This window comes from Onychomys torridus, chromosome 1 (genome assembly GCF_903995425.1).
Source record: "Onychomys torridus chromosome 1, mOncTor1.1, whole genome shotgun sequence".
NCBI classification, from domain to species: Eukaryota; Metazoa; Chordata; class Mammalia; order Rodentia; family Cricetidae; genus Onychomys; species Onychomys torridus.
The window spans coordinates 32,398,187-32,415,332 of NC_050443.1; positions in this window are offsets into that span (position 1 = coordinate 32,398,187).

A 17,146-nucleotide genomic window follows, 5' to 3' on the forward strand; every position below is an offset into this window, starting at 1 on the left:
TTCAAGGTTGCTTGAATTAGTGATTTCCAGGATTCAAGTAGTCCTGCATAAATGCAATTTTCTTGGCTCTCGACAGTGTTAGTTTTATTCTCAGTTGGTAGATCTATATGTAAATAAAAAGAATTCTAAGATACTTTGGTAGTTGGAAAAGCAAGGTGCAAGCTGTAGGTTTTGTGTGTGTGCACACGCGCACGCATGCGCACGCGCGTGAGTGTGTGTGTGTGTGAATGTGTGTGTATGTGTGTGTGTGAATGTGTGTGTGTATGTGTGTGTGAATGTATGTGTGTATGTGTGTGTGAATGTGTGTGTGTATGTGTGTGAATGTGTGTGTGAATGTGTGTATGTGAATGTGTGTGTGTATGTGTGTGTGTGAATGTGTGTGAATGTGTGTGTATGTGTGTGAATGTGTGTGTGTGAATGTGTGTATGTGAATGTGTGTGTGTGTATGTGTGTGTGTGAATGTGTGTGTGTGTGTGAATGTGTGTGTGTGTGTGTGTGAATGTGTGTGTGTGTGAATGTGTGTGTGTGTGTGTGTGTGTGTGTGTGTGTGAATGTGTGTGTATGTGAATTTGTGTGTGTATGTGTGTATGTGTGAGAATGTGTGTGTGTGTGTGTATGTGTATGTGACAGAGAGAGAGGAGAGAGAGAAAAAGAGATAAAGAGACAAACACATACAGAGACAGACAGAAAGACACATACACACACACACACACACACAGAAAGAGAGAGAGAGAGAGAGAGAGAGAGAGAGAGAGAGAGAGAGAGGAGACATATATACATCCATAGAACATTTCCCAAAGGGTATTTAAGATATTTTTCCATCTGTGGAGGAAAGCTTTTATGTGCTAATTTTGAAAAATATTTATTTTTATTTTATGTGTATGAGTGCTTTGCCTGAACATATGTGAGTACACTGCATGTGTGCCTGGTGTCTTTAGAGGCCAGACAAGAACAATGGATCCCTGGAGCTGGAGTTACTGGTTAATAAGTTACTATATGAGGCCGGGCGGTGGTGGTGCACGCCTGTAATCCCAGCACTCGGGAGGCAGAAGCAGGCGGATCTCTGTGAGTTTGAGACCAGCCTGGGCTACCAAGTGAGTTTCAGGAAAAAAGGCGCAAACCTACACAAAGAAACCCTGTCTTGAAAAACCAAAAAAAAAAAAAAAAAAAAAAAAGTTACTATGTGAGTGCTGGGAACTGAACCTTCTGCAAGGGACTAGTGCCCATAGATACTCTTTTATAGGGGGCCTCTGAAGATTATCAGTAGCAGGAAAAGAAAGACTGAGGGGACTAGTCATGGAGCAAGTGTTAAAATTGGGGAACAGAAAGACATTTTTAGAATTTGGTGTGAGAACAGCAGTTCCCAAAGTATGGACCCCAGTCAAGGCCCTAACTGTGAAACTAGATGCACTTTCTACTATATACATAGCTGAAATAAAGGTACAGAGTAAAGCTTTTACTCAAGTTACTTCCATAGCTCAAAGTGTCCTGAGAAATAAAGTTTATTGGCAGTGCATACCTGTCACCTCAGCACTTGGGAGTTCAAGGTCATCCTTGATACAATGAGCTTGAAGTTAACCTGAAATTCACGAGACTCTACTTCAAAAGCCCTGAAACTCCAAACCAAAAAATAAAAAAATAAAATAAAAGCAATGCCCCACAACAAACACAAATGCAATCAAAACAAACAAACAAACAAAGCTTTAAAAAAAGAATTTATGCTGGGCAGTGCAGGCACATGCCTTTAGTCTCAACACTTGGGAGGGAGGCAGAAGCAGGCAGATCTCTGTGAGTTCCAGGCCAGCATAGTCTACAGAGCAAGTTCCAGGACAGCCAGGGATACACAGAGAAACCTTGTCATGAAAAACTAGAAAAAACAAACAAAAAACCCCAACTAACCAACCAAAACAAAAATGACAACAAAAGATTTATTTGTTTATGTATGTGGGCATCATGTCTACATACCGGAAGAGGGCATCGGATCCCGTGGGACTACAGTTACAGACTGTGGGCTGCCATGTAGGTGCTGGGAATTGAGACCTCTGGAAGAGTTTTAGCAGCTGAATCTCTGCAGTCCAAACAGAGACTATCTTACACCGACTAAGACCATCTAGGCATAGTGGTGACCACCTTTAATCCCAGCACTCAGGAAGCTGGCAGAGGCAGTAGATCTCTGAGTTTGAGGCCAACCTGGTCTACATAGTGAGTTCCAGGCCAGCCAAGGCTACATAGTGAGACGCTGTCTCAAAAAGCAGCCAGCCAGCCAGCCAGCCAGCTAACCAGACAACTAACCAACCAGCCAACCAGCCAACCAGCCAGCCAGCCAGCCAGCTAACCAGACAACTAACCAACCAGCCAACCAGCCAACCAGCCAGCCAGCCAACCAATCAACAAAAACAAGACTAGCAGGTTTGGGTGGAGCACACCTCTAATGTCAACAATCAAGAAGTAGAGGCAGGTGGATCAATGTGAGTTCTAGGCCAACCTGTCAGGGTCACATAGTGAGACTCTATCTCAAACAAACAACCCTTAAACAACCCCAAATACAACAACAACAACAACAACAACAACACATAAGTATGGAAAACTTTGAATTTTCGAGGGTAATGATTTCAATATTTAAAAAAACCCACCAAATCTAAAATATTTTCATAAGTTTTTTATTTCCTTGATTTGCTGGCCCACTGAATTCTCGCTTTAGTCATCTGCTGGATAATTCACCGGTCTGTTTTGGTGGCTACTGCAGTACTCCCAAATGAGAAGCCCTTGGGTTGGGGCCAGAAACCCCAATTCAAACAGTAATTACAGTAAGCAGTGCAGTAAGTAGCCTCCAAGATGGCCTCCAAAGGTTCCTGCTTCTGGAGCAGAAGTCCTTGTGTAGCTTTGTACCACACTGTACAGAAGCGGTCTGTGTGACCAGAAGCACAGATGACCTATCACTTCTGAGACAAGGTGATAAATGACCATGGCTTTGGTCCTTTTGAATTCTTTGCTCTGGGAAACTCACTTCACTGTGCTTTGTGGAGATGGTGGGGAAGTTGCCTTGAAGAACAGATGTTTCTGCCCTGTTAGCTAAAGCTTGCCCATCCCCACCCGAGTGAGCTTGGAAACCAAGTCTTCACCAGGTTCAGCTCTGGCATGACCGCAGACTCAAGTCCCCAGCTGGATTGATGGACCACAACAACCTCATGGGACCTGAGCCAGAGCCACCTCAGAAACAAGATAATAAATGCCTATCTTTAAGTTGCTAAATTTAAGAGTAATAATAAACAAAGAGGTAATGAATAAAGCACCATGTGTTGTGAAAGCTTTCTCAACAACCACACTCTTTCAAATGTTCAACACACTTTACCCATGTGGATTTCACAATATATTTTTACATGAAAGAAATGAAATGATGCCATTCTACTTATAAAGCATAGAAGAGAATGTCCAATGTACAAGTTAGCATACTATAAACCATTTTTCTTTTTTAATGTAACCCAGGCTGGTCTCAGATTTGCTATGTATTTGTGGATGACCCACATCCACTTTCCAAATGCTGGAATTACAGTCATGTACCACTCTACCCAGCTGAAAGACTTGTCTTATGTCTTTTTGAAAAAATGCACTCCCAAATGTACTGAGTAATTGGACTACTTGGCCATTGGCCACAGCATTTGCCGCTTAAATTTTGGAAACTTCCTGTCAAAAATGACATTTAAAATTTAGCCATAATTAGGCCCAGGCAGTCTCTCTGACAGCTGGTGCTGTGGCAGGCTCCTTTTTTATTTTATTTTTCAATGTGTTGTTTACTAGTCTGTGGTGATAAAATCGTGCCTCCGGCACAAAGGAAAGAAAAGGAAGAAGAAAGGTTACATGAGTTTAGAAGCTCTGGATGTTCCCACAGTGGTTAGTCAACTTGCTGAGCCAGGATCCTTGCTTGGGCCTCCAGACTTAGAGGCTTCTGGGTCTCTAGACCACTTGAGTCTGGGTTCCTGGCTTCTAGGCCTCTAAACTTCTGGTCCTCTGGATTTCTAGGCTTCTGGGCCTCTGGAGTTCTGGGCCAGGGCCATCGCTTCAGCTTGTGGCTTTCTCCACTTTGTGAGGTCACGCATGGCAGCCATGTTGGTGTGTGGTGGAGCCTGTCAGCTGCACGCAGGCGTGGCCTAATTTCTGGGAAAGAGAGAGGCATTTAGAGCAATGGTTCTCAGCCAGTGGGTCACGACCCCTTTAGAGGGTGGAATGGCCCTTTCACAGGGGTCTCATATCAGATACCCTGCATATCAGACATTTATAGTATGATTCGTAACAGTAGAAAATTTACAGTTATGAAGTAGCAACAAAAATAATTTTATGGCTTGTGTCACCACACCGTGAGGAACTATATTAAAGGGTCACAGCATTAGGAAGGTTGAGAACCACTGAGTTAGAGGGTCTGATCTAAAGCCCATTCTTCCCAGCAGTGCTTGTTCCCTGGGCTGCTCTGGGAAGCAGCAGAGAACGTTGGATTCTTCCAGCCTTCTAGCATATCTTGGTTCTTCCAGACATTTGCTGAATGACTTTGGTCTCGTAACTTTGCCTCTCTGTACTTCAGCTCTTCATTTTATTTTATTTATTTAATTAATTTTTTTTTTTTTTCCGAGCCAGGGTTTGTCTGTGTAGCTTTGGTGCCTGTCCTGGATCTCACTCTGTAGTCCAGGCTGGCCTCGAACTCATAGAGATCCACCTGGCTCTGTCTCCCGAGTGCTGGGATCAAAGGTGTGTGCCACCACAGCCTGGCACAGCTCTTTATTTTTATTAATTCAATTATGTATGTACTAAAACATTACTGAACCCCCCCCCCCCCCCCAGTGATTTTTGGAATGAGGCTTGAGACAGTCTCTGTGTGTAGGATCAGGCTGGACTTGAAATGGGTGATCTGTAGCATTAGCCTCAGGAATGCTGTGATTATAGGTGTATGCCGTCATGCTTGGCCCAGCGCATGGGAATTCTGTGTTGAACAAGACAAAGTTCCTTACCTTTGAGAGCTTTTGGGTGTGGAGGGTTATTCTGAAAACAACAACAACAACAACCCCGTAATAAATATGAAATAATGTCATTTGGGAATAATACTGTGTGCCAGGCTCTATATTAAATGTCAGTGATGCACTGGTGACCCTCTCCCCAAATCCTCAACCATCCTCCCCCTAGACAGGGTCTCACCACACCCCACAACATCATTATGTAGCTCTGGCTGGCTGTCCTGGAACTTACTAGGTAGGCTAGGCTGGCCTTGAACCCACAGAGATCCACCTGCCTCTGCCTCTGCCTCCTGCGTACTGGGATTAAAAGAGAGAGCCACTAACCAGCTTCCAATTATTTCTTAACACAGGGTCTCCCTACACAGCCTAGGCTGACCTTGAACTGTCTCTCCTCCTGTCCTAACCTCCCAAGTGCATGGGCCACCATCTATTATTCTCATCCATTATGGAGCCTATAGTTTAATTTGAGAGCAGATAATAAAATAACATAATTAATTTAGCTTAGAATTACAACTTGAGATGACATCTCCAAAAGAACAAGATGACATAGCTATTATGAGACGATGTATTGAAGGCAGTGGTCATGATGTTGTCCCCAAACAAGTGAAGTCACTAGTGAGGTGACTTAAGGAAGTCATTGAGAGTCATAGAGAGTTAGTTACCGTACATTCATGGAGGAATTCAACCTCTTCTGAAAAACACAGTAGATGACCTTCAGCAAACAGCTCGGTTTTCCACAGTAAACATTCCCTCACTGGTTGGGGTCTTATTCAGCCCAGGCTGGCTGTAAACTCACTATGTAGCTGAGGGCGACCCTGAACGTCTGGATTCTCCTGCCTCCATCTGGCCAGTGTTGGGACTGCAAGTGTGTGCCATCCTGACAGGGTTATGTGGTGCTGGAGATCAAACTCAGGGATTTATATATGCTAAGAAAGCAACTTAGCAATTCAGTTACATCTCCACCCCCAATAAACACAAACATTTTGTTATTTTTTGAAATTAATCCATCCTGGGAGACACTGGCTTTTCATTTCTGTCTCTGTCTCCCTCCCTCCCTCTCTGTATTTTTGTGTGTGTTCGTGTTTGTGTACATACATGTATATATAGGGGTCAGAAGTTAGTCTGGGTGTCATGCCTCAGGAGCTGTGCATCTTTTTTTTTTTTTTTTTTATACCTGGATAAGTGTTTTGCTGAGTGTATGGCTGTGAACTGTGTGCTTGCCTGTTGCTGCTGAAAGCCAGAAGATGGCTCTGGATCTCCTGGACTGGAGTTATGGCCAGTTGTAAGTGCCAGGAACCAAACTCTGGTCCTCTGCAAGAGCAGCAAGTGCTCTTAACTGCTGAGCCACCCTCCTAGCCTCTTCACCTTGCTTTTTGAGAAAGAGCCCTGGAGCACAATGGCTAAGGTAGACTCGTTGGTCAGTGAGACCCAGGGATCCACCTATTTCTGCATGCCCAGTGCTGAGATTATAAGTGCAAGGCAGCATGCCTGGCATTTTATGTGGGTTCTGGGATGACACCCACCTCCTACGCTTGTGCAGCAAGCATTTGAACGACTGAATGCGAACCACTTTAATAAAGGTAATTTCCTATGAAAATATTTATGGAATCTTGAGCAGAGCTGTTTAAGAGGCTGAGGCAGTAGAATCCCAAGTGTGAGGTCTGTTTGGATTAACATAGGGAGTTCAAGGCACCTTGATGGGGTACTGTCTCAAAGCAAAAATAGAAAAGGGCTAGAGCTATAGCTGAGTGGTATTGAACACTTGGATAGCAATATACAGGTCCTGGATTCAAACCCCAGAATTATACACATAAAATTATAACCCAAGACTGTCAGAATTCAATAACATTAGAAACTGTTAAAGTCAAGTTGAATTATTACAGGGAAGTCCTTTGCCATTATTTCTGAAAATCTTAGACACTGTCTTAGCTGCTGTAACAAAATTTTAGACTGTGTGGATTAAACACTGCTATTTTCTCCCAGCTTTGGAGGTTGGAAGCCTAGCTGGCATGGTCAGGTTCTGGTGAGGGTCTCCATCCTGGCCTTGCATTCTCTCATGGTGAAGAAGAGAAACTTTGATCTTTTCTTTTAAGGTACTAAGCTCATCTTGGGGATCCAACCATCCATGACTTGATTAAAACCCAATTATCTCTCAAGGATACCATCTCTGAGTACTATCACAATGGGGGTTAAAGTTTCCACATGGGAATTTTGGGGAGACATAAATATTCAGCCCATAACAGAAACTCAATGTTATTACACACAGACACACACACACACACACACACACACACACACACACACACATGGTGTGAGCTTTCAGGTAGGTGCATGTAAATGTAGTACTTGCAGAGGCCAGAAGAAGGTACCTAGTTCTGTGGAGCAGAAGTTACTGATAATGTGAGCTATCCAACATAGGGCTGGGAACGACCTTGGGTCCCCTGAGAGGGTAGTACGTTCTCTTAACTGCTCAGCCATCTCCCCAGTCACAGCTTTAACACGCTGGTCGTAACTGACCTGTACGCACTCTCCATTCTTCTCATTATTTGCCAGGACGCACTGCCAGCTGGCACCTTGTCTACTGTTTTCTTTCCACAGTTCCTCATTAAAGGAGGAACTTTCTGAAAAGGGCTGATTACAGAATTATTTGGCATCTTTGACTTTCTGTTTCTTCTCTTAGCTGGATTCTCATAAGGCTTCAGTTCCTCATCTGTAAAATGAAAGTAACAATAGACCCTATGTCATAAAAGTATTGTGAAAATTCAAAGGGAAAATGTAAGCAAATCAAACAGCATGCTGTCTGGCATATAGCAAACACGAGAAAATATTTGCTGTTATTGATATAGGAAGTAAAGCTTGCAGAAAATTAATTGAAAAGGGAATGTGATATTTAAATGCTTAATGGGGCTGGAGAGCTTGATTAGCAGTTAAGAGCATGTCCTGCTCTTGCAGAGACCTGAGTTTGGTTCCCAGAACCTAAGCTGGTGACTCATAACTACCAGTAGCTACCTCCAGCTCCAGGGGATCTGATGCCCTCTTCTGGCCTCCAATGGTCTCTTCTGGTACATGTATGAAAGTATGTATACTCATACAAGCACACACATAAATTTAAAAATATTATGTTTAAGTAAAGCTTTCAGTCATTAATCAGATGAATTAAGGTTCTTCAAAGCTGTCACAAAAGCATAAACTATTTTTAGAGAGTAATTTGGCAGTTTATTTGGAGAGTAATTTATGATTCACAAATACGACAATTCTGTATTCATCTTACTTCCAAAGATCTGTACTAAGAACAAAACAAAACAAAACAGGCATAGTGGCACATGCCTGTCATTCCAGCATTGAGGAAAATGAGGCAGGAAGATGACAAATTTGAGGTCAGCTGGAGGGGGGGTTTGTGGTGGCAGGGCCGTAAAATAAAAAGGAGGAAAGAAACAATAAAGACAAGGACTGATGTATGTGGCATTTATTGTTGTCTTTTTATAATAGAAAAACAACTTGCTTATCCACAAATATGGCTACATTAACTGAGCTATCATAAATTTGCATTTTAGAGCCTGATATTCACGTGTAAAACCATCGGAAGAAATATGCTAAATCATTCCAATGTGACTATCACTGGACTGTGGCATTAGAGGACGTCCTTAACATATTATTCATGCCTTTCTCTATTTTTCAAAGTTTTCATGGTAAATGTGTTATATTTACAGGCAGTTAACAGCAGAGAGAAAACTGTTTCCAGTTAGCTGTTGAAAGGGTCTCACAGAGATACCACTGGTGTAGTGGATCTGCATCCCTTCTAATCTTCTCAGTTCTTTATAAAAATTTATTGATATGTACTAATTATACAGGATGGTAGATTTCATTATGGCATTTCCATACATGTCCACAATGCATTTTCATCATGTTTTCCCCATATCACTGTTTCTTGTCTCCCTCTACTACCCAGTTAACCCTCCTTCTATGTCCGTGCCTTTTATTTTTGTTTGGTGAACCAATGTGTTTAATTAGGGTATCAATTCAGCAGTGGCTACACCATTGAACACAATGTCTTTCCCTCCCCCAGTAATCATTGACTGCCCGTAGATCCACAGGGAGGGTGGAGTCTTGTGAGACCCTCACTGCTCAGTGATGGAATGTTGATGATCCCAGTCTTACACAGGTTATCACAGTTGCTTAGAGCCCAAGAGCACAAAGGCCATGCTATCCCTGAAAGACAGACAGAGACAACATTCTACAAGACTAGGCTCCTTCTTCTGGACCTAACATCTTTCTTACCCTCTTTCTCAATGTTTACAATGGCTTGGAGAGGGTGAAGTAGATGTTCCATTTAAGGATGAACATCCAATGTTACTTATTCTTAGCACTTTGGCCAGTTTATCACCGCAGTACCCGGACTAAAGCTGACAACAGCACTAATTGTGGGAACAAGCACAGATATTTAGAAGATAGTTTGATGCTCATATCACATCCATTTGGCAAAAAGAAGCAATAGCTTCCTTCGATAGCCTGACTCACCAGCCATGGGCTTTCAGCTGGGTCATATCACTAGGTGTGAATGTTCTCCTGTGGATGGGGCTTCAAACCCAATTAGAAAGCACCTGGTTACCCCAATAACAGTCATGCTACTATTGCACCAGTGGATTTGTCTCCCCTGGCTGTTCAGTATTTTTGCATACATAACTCACTGCTAAGGACTACTGACAATTCTCCCTTAGCAGCCTGTACAACACCTTCCAGCACTATGAAAGTTAGTCTTAGGGGAGGAAGCTTTTAGCTCAGTTCTAACTTGATGTGTCTGTCCTGTAGTATGGTGTCTTCAGCAGAAAGGCCATACCAGCCAGTTTCAGTGGGCAATCAACAGCGGTGGCAGTAGCCTATGTTGTTTGAGGGACTGGTCCTCAGAGGCTTCCCTGGACAACAGCTTGTAGCAAGGTAGCCTACTTTTGGAACTGGGATTTTCATTTAATAACCTTATGGCTTCTTTGAAGTAACTCTGTTCACTTATGCTTGGCACCTCAATTCAAACCCTCTGTTTAAAAAATTTAAATAATTTTGTTATTTATTTGTACAAGTGCGTGTATGCTACAGGCATGTGTGGAGGTCAGAGGACAACTTGGAAAGAGTTGGTTTTCTCCACCACGTGGGTTCTGGGGGATCAAATGCAGGTCATTAGGCTTGATAACAAGTATTTTATGCCTGGAGCCATCTCTCCAGCCCTTAATTTTAATTTTTAAAGGTTTTTGAATTCCTTAGTTATTTTTTTTCTTATTCAAGTTTTAGTCTTCTGTTTATTTTTTATTTTAAATCTCATAGCTAAAATTTTAGCTTTTTTATTTTTTTTAATGTTTTTTGACGGGGTTTCTCTGTATAACAAACAGCTCTGGCTGTCTTGGAACTTACTCTGTAGATCAGGCTGGCCTCAGACTCACAGAGTTTCATCCAGCTACCTCTGCCTCCTGAGCCCTGGAATTAAAGGTATGTGCTATCACTACCCAGCTTTAGCGCCTTAGTTCTTGTGTGGGTCTTTTGGTTGGATCTAGGAACCCAATAAATAGAAGAACTGATTTTATTTGTTTACTTTTTGAGACAGGGTCTTACTATGTAGTCCTAGCTGGCCTAGAACTCACTATGTAGACCAGGCTGGCCTAGAATTCACAGAGATCCTCTTGCCTCTGCCTCCTGAGTGCTGGATTTTTTCCTAAAGACAGTGTCTCGCTATGTAGCCCTGGCTGGCCTGGCACCACCACACCTGACTTGATTTTATTTTTTTGAGACAGGGTCTTAAGCTCAGGCTGGCTTAGAACTTGCTATGTATTTGATGGTGACTTTGAGCCCATAGGCCCCCTCCTCCACTTCAAGTGGATAACAGATAAGAGCCATCTTTCTTGATATCAGAGCTGGTTAGCAAGAGAGATCTCCCCAAATCAACAGTAGGCTTTTATTATCCTGAAACACATCCCTGGTTCTTCATCTAATCCAGGGTCTTGTTTCTGGAGATGAGTAACTCAGATCTTACTCACTAGATTGCTACACTATTCTTTCTCAGAACCATAAATGCCAAAACCTTCTGATATCCTTGTTTTAGCTTTTCTGACTTGTTGGATCAAATCCCTTGAATTTGAAACAAGTTCAATATCATTTTTAAGGATTAATTCCTTTGTGAGAGACAGAACAAGCAATACCTGTCCTCATCTGAACCCTGTGGATGTATTTTCAGCTCCCCTCCCCCCAAATTTCAGATTTCAATTGAGACAATTTAGAGACTCATTTTTCTGACTAACTAACAATGTTAATGGAAAAGGGAGCATGTGTCAACCTGGCACCTTGTCTTTTTCCCTCCAGGGAGACTCAGCTCTCCATCAATGGATGGAAGTTCCTCTGAGGCCTGTCATAACTGTGTGTCCTTTCAGCGAGGTGCTGACATTTCCTGGAAAGTCAACAGTCTGATTGCTCAGAATGATCTTCATTCCCAAAGTAGATGCAGAAAAGAGTTTTTTTGTTTGTTTTTTTTGTTTGTTTTAACATTAATGCCATGTATGTATGTATGTATGTATGTATGTATGTATGTATGTATGTATGTATGTGCATGGGTGGTGGTGGTGAGAGCCTGGGTAGAAGGCCAGAAGAGGCTTTAGAGTTACAGGTGGTTATGAGACACCTGTCTGGGAACTAAACTCAGGCCTTCTGGAAGAGCAGCAAGTGCTCTTAAGCACTGATCTCTCCATTGATTTTTATTTTATTTTATTTTATTTTATTTTTCCTAAATACAGGGTCTTACTATGAAGACCTGGTTAGCCTGGAACTCTCTATATAGACCAGGTTGGCCCTGAAATCACAGTTATCTACCTCTAAGTGCTGGGATTAAATGTGTGCACCAACAAATCCAGAAAGAAAAAAAATTTTTTAAAAATTAATGTTACAAGTATTTGGAGATCTTTACTACAGTGAAGCCTGAGGAAATGGCCAAGGATGATGCCCTTACACCTTTAAAACAAAGAGTTATGCTGGGCGGTGGTGGCACATGCTTTTAATCCCAGCACTTGGGAGGCAGAGGCAGGTGGATCTCTGTGAGTTTGAGGCCAGCCTGGTCTACAGAGTGAGATCCAGGACAGCCAAGACTATACACAGAGAAAGACTGTCTTGAAAAACCAGAAACCAAAACAAACAAATAAACAAAAAACAAAGAATTTGTGAATAAATAACAGAACAAACGGATATCTGGACTTGGGTAGTAAATTCTGGGAGTGTTTTCAGTAAATACACAGGACAAGAGGGGGTTAAACTAGTGGAAAATAAGGGTAATGTCAAAGCATTTGTTTATTCAGTTTCCGTGAGGCCCCAGTTACCAGAATCTGATGACCAAAGGCATTTTGCATCTTGGAACAAGAGGGACTTTCCTCTCGAAAGAATCTTCCTGGCTTACCGCATGTAAGAAAAGACAGTGTAAATGGCCCTGCAGCTATAGTTTCTAATTGATTTCAGTGGGAGACAATCAAGAAATCCATTTGACATTTTTGGAGCTCCATGTCCTGGACCGTTTCATATCAACTTGACCCAAGCTAGAGTCTGAAAGGAGGGAACCTAAATTGAGAAAGTGCTCTCATAAGATCTGGCTGTGGGGCATTTTCTTAAGAAGTGATTGATGTGGAAGGGTCCAGTCCATTGTGGTAGTGCCATCACTGGCCTAGTGGTCCTGGATTCTATAAGAAAGAAGCAGGCTGAGCAAGCTAAGGGAAGCACGCCAGTAAGTAGCACTCCTCCATGCCCTCTGAATCATCTTCTGCCTCCAAGTTCCTGTCCTGATTGAGTTCCTGTCCTGACTTCCTTTGGTGATGAATAGCAGTGTGGAAGGGTAAGCCAAACAAACCCTTTCCTCCCCAAGTTACTTTTGAACATGGTGTTTCCTCACAGCGATGATAATCCTAACTCCATCAGGGGAAGGGGAACTACTTAAGAATCTTTGGAACTGATCCCTCCACGACCTACTAACATTACTCCAAATGGTTCTTCTCCAGTAACAGCTTCTTAATTGTTCTCTTTGCCTGCTGCTGTGGCCTGTTACCTGATGGACTTCATTCCAGCTCTGTGTCTGAATAAATCTGCTGCAATCCAGTTCTCAGACCCACAGACCTCTCCCTGCTGCACTTCCTACCACATTCCCTGGTACCCTAAGATGCAGACATACCTTGTCACTCTGCCACACCCTTAACTGTTAGCACACATCTACAACAACTGAGGCTGGTAAATATTATTCTCTAAACTGCCAGTCATTCTTTCCCCTAGGAAAGCTTGTCTCATATCTTCCCTTGGCAAGCATTTTTTTAAAAGGATGTTTATTATTTACTTGAAAATTTCATGCAATGTATTTTGACCATATATACCATACCCCCACTCCTTTTCCTAACTCCTCCCAGATCCACCCCCTACCTTTCTACCTCCTCAAGTTCACTGTCTTTTTAATAAGCCAGTGACTCCAGTTTGTGCTGCCTGAGTGTGGGGCCATTCATCGGAGCCACACTTTTTTTTTTTTTTTAAATTTCTCTTAGGATTTATTTTCTTTTCTTTTAAGACTTTTAAAATTCATTTTACATACCAACCAAAGATCCCCCACTCATCCCTCCTCCTGCTCCCCCCCAAAGTCCCCCCACCAACACATTCCCCCTTCCCCTCCTCCCAAAGGGTAAGGCCTCCCATGAGGAGTCAGCAAAGCCTCTAACATTCAGTTGAGGCAGGACCGAGTCCCTGCCCAATGCATCAAGGCTGAGCAAGGCATCCCACCAAAGGTAATGGGCTCCAGAAAGTCAACTCACGCACCAGGAATAAATTCTGATCCCATTGCCTGGGGCCCCTCAAACAGACCAAGCTATATAACTGTCTTCTGTATGCAGAGGGCCTAGTCCAGTCCCATGTAGATTCCATAGTTGTTGGTCTAATGTTTGTAAGTTCCGAACAAGCTTGGTTCAGTTGTCTCTGTAGATTTTCCCATCATAATCTTGATCCCGCACCCTCTCCCCCCATATAATCCCCCCCCTCTGGTTTTTTGAGACAGGGTTTCTCTGTGTAGTTTTGTGCCTTTCCTGGAACTCACTTGGTAGCCCAGGCTGGCCTCAAACTCACAGAGATCCACTTGGCTCTGCCTCCCGAGTGCTGGGATTAAAAGCATGCACCACCATTGCCCGGCATTCTTCCCTCTCTTCGACTGGATTCCTGGAGCTCGGCCTGGTGCTTGGCTGTGGATCTCTGCATCTGCTTCCATCCGTAATTACTGGATGAAGGTGGAGCCACACTTTTCCGGCTCCAAGCCATCAACTGTCCACAGTTCCCCAATCAGGGGTAGAGGCTCATGAACCCTTTCCTTACCCATGCTAGAATGTTTACTAGCTTGTTCTTGTGCAGGTCTTGTGTAGGTAATCACAGCTCCTTCGAGCTGACCCTTTCTTTTGCTAGCAATTTATCTATAGATTTATGTCTCTTGTCCCTAAACGATACATCTTCTTGAAGGCTCTTTTTTTTTTGGGGGGGGGGCAGCCATTTAATCAGGGCTCATGGTATGTCAGGCCCTGCATGAGGCAAGAGTTTCTCCCAGAGTTCCTTGCTTTTGGCCAGCTCCTGGCACACGCCTGCTGGATGAACAAGACTGTGCGTTGTCTGACACAATGCACCTCAAACTGCATGTGCACACAAATAACTCCAGGGAACTTGCTAAAATGCAGAGGTTAGAGCTCCGCCCTGAAGCCTCTGAATCAGAAGCCTGTGGGGAAAGTTTGGGCACCCACGTGTTTAACGAGCTTCCTAATGCTTCTGATGTGCCGTAGATTGTGAATGTTGAGAAGTTCCACCTGCTCTTCAGAAAGGATCATCCTCACATCATTCCAGGCAGACAGAAGCCAGCCATGAATTTCAGCCCCCGTAAAAGAAGAAAAGCAACACTATAAAATACTAAGTTCGAGGAATTTCATATTTCAATGCCGTATGCACTGCTTTTATGTAGTTCCTATAAGAACTGTGCAAGGAAACCATTTGCTTACCCATATCAAAGGAAACTGAGGCCAGAGTTAGTCACTTGTCCAGGAGGAATGGCTGGTGCCGGAAATCCAGCCACGAACTTCTGTCCTTTGATGCTGTCCCTGTGACACTGGCCTGCCTTCCCACACCTGCCGTAACTAATGTGTCTCTTATGTATGTCTAGTTTCCCACTGTCCTCAAGTACCCACAGCACACTGACATTGGCCTTGGTGGGGTTTTGACAGACCTAGGAAAAATGTGACAAGATAAGATAGATGCTATTCTTCTCATCGTCAAACCTCAGAAAATCGAGGATGTCAAGGACTTGCTGATGATGGCCAGAGAAAAGGGCGCCAAGTCAGTCAAGAACAAGGGTAGTGTGAGGTTCAAAGTTCAATGCACCTGAAACCTTTATGTTCCGGCTGCCACAGACAAGGAGGAGGCAGAGACCCTGTAGCAGAACCTTTAGCAGTGCAGGGGCAGAAATGAACCAGTCCACTTTATTTGGAATGTATGAAAAAGTCACAAGAAAGAAAGGGAGGGAAGGATTAAACACAGCCTTCCAAAATAAACTTCATTGTAAAGCTTAAAAAAGAAAACAAAAGGGGTTACATTTTCAGTTCTGGAAGATAGAGGGACGGGGAGACAGGGCTGAGGCTCCCACCTTAATTAACTGCTGCCCTCTTCTTCCCAGTTAGAGCAAAGAGGGGCTTTATGGGCAGAACTCCAGCCCTTCCTCCTTTAGAATTCTAACCCTATTGTAACACACGAGTCTGACATGCTTCCAAGGCCTGTACTCCTCTGGGTGGGAGACAGGAAACTGGGCTGGAATAGGAAGGGGTTTGGGGAGAGCTGGGGTAGTATAAATAACTCCCTGACCTCTGCACAGCATTACCCCACCCCTGCACAGCATTGGCCCGGCCCCAGCCTCACTGTCCCTGTCCACTTTACTAGTCAGATCTTAAGAGAAAGAAGTTACTGTGTCAGCCTCCCCAGCTGGACTGGGGGCTCCATGATGGCAGAGGAGCTCTGCTGTGTTCATGTCTGTATTTCAGATGCAGCCTGTTGTGGTGTAAGTGACCAGTGAGTGCCATTTGTAAGCCTGACTGAAAAGGAATAGCCATACCGGTATGAGGATACCTAGAGCAGCGGTCTGTGCAGGGGAGAGACTGGGCACTCTGTTCTTGCCCGTTATCCTAAGACTGGCCCCCAGACACTGACAGAGGGAGACAATGACTAATTCAGAGTCCCAGGGTGAAATGAGAGGGATCTCATGTTTCCCCCGCTAAGGCCACCTTCTCATTCAACTCTTGAGACACCGCTTTCTTCGTCCTCCTAGCAAACTAGGGAGGGAACAACCCCAAAGCCAGCCTTAAACACTGTAGGATCTAACAGGGCATGTGAGGTTGAGGGGGCTGGGATGACTAAAACACCTGGGGGCTGCTGAGATGGCTCAGGGGGTAAAGCTGCTTGCTGCCAAGTCTGAAGACCTGCGTTCTAAGCCCAGGATTCACATGATGGAAGCAGAGAGGAAGGGAGAGGAAAGAATTGATGTCTAGAACTTGTCCTCTAACTTCTATATGTGTGTTATGGTACACACACACACACACACACACACACACACACACACACACACACACAAATATAACAAAATATAACAAAACATTTCAGAGAACCTGGAATTCTGGAAGCTTCGGTGCTGGTGGTCATCTAATTCCACATATTCCTCTGGAAGGGAGGGAGTCTCTCCTGGGGTGCCCTTGTCCATGAACAAAAGAGAGCATGCACCTTCTGGCAGCTGGATATGGAACATATACTAACAAACTTCCTTTCACAATACCCCTGCCAGGTTGGCATTATTTAGAAAAAGAAACTGAGAGAGGCCAAACGATTTGACAAGGGCACACAGAATATGAAGAGCCTGGACTTAAACCAGCTCCAAACCCAGAGTCAAGTAACAGAGCCCAGAACATCCTTACTGAGATCACCCCTGATCTCACATATTATCTCCAACAGTACAAAATTCAGCCCTCAATGAGGGTCCAGAAAGGAGTTCTGCTAGGTTCTTTGATCCTGAACTATGGATTACATTGTCAACTCTAGGGCTCACCTCCCTGCCTCCATGACACAGGCAT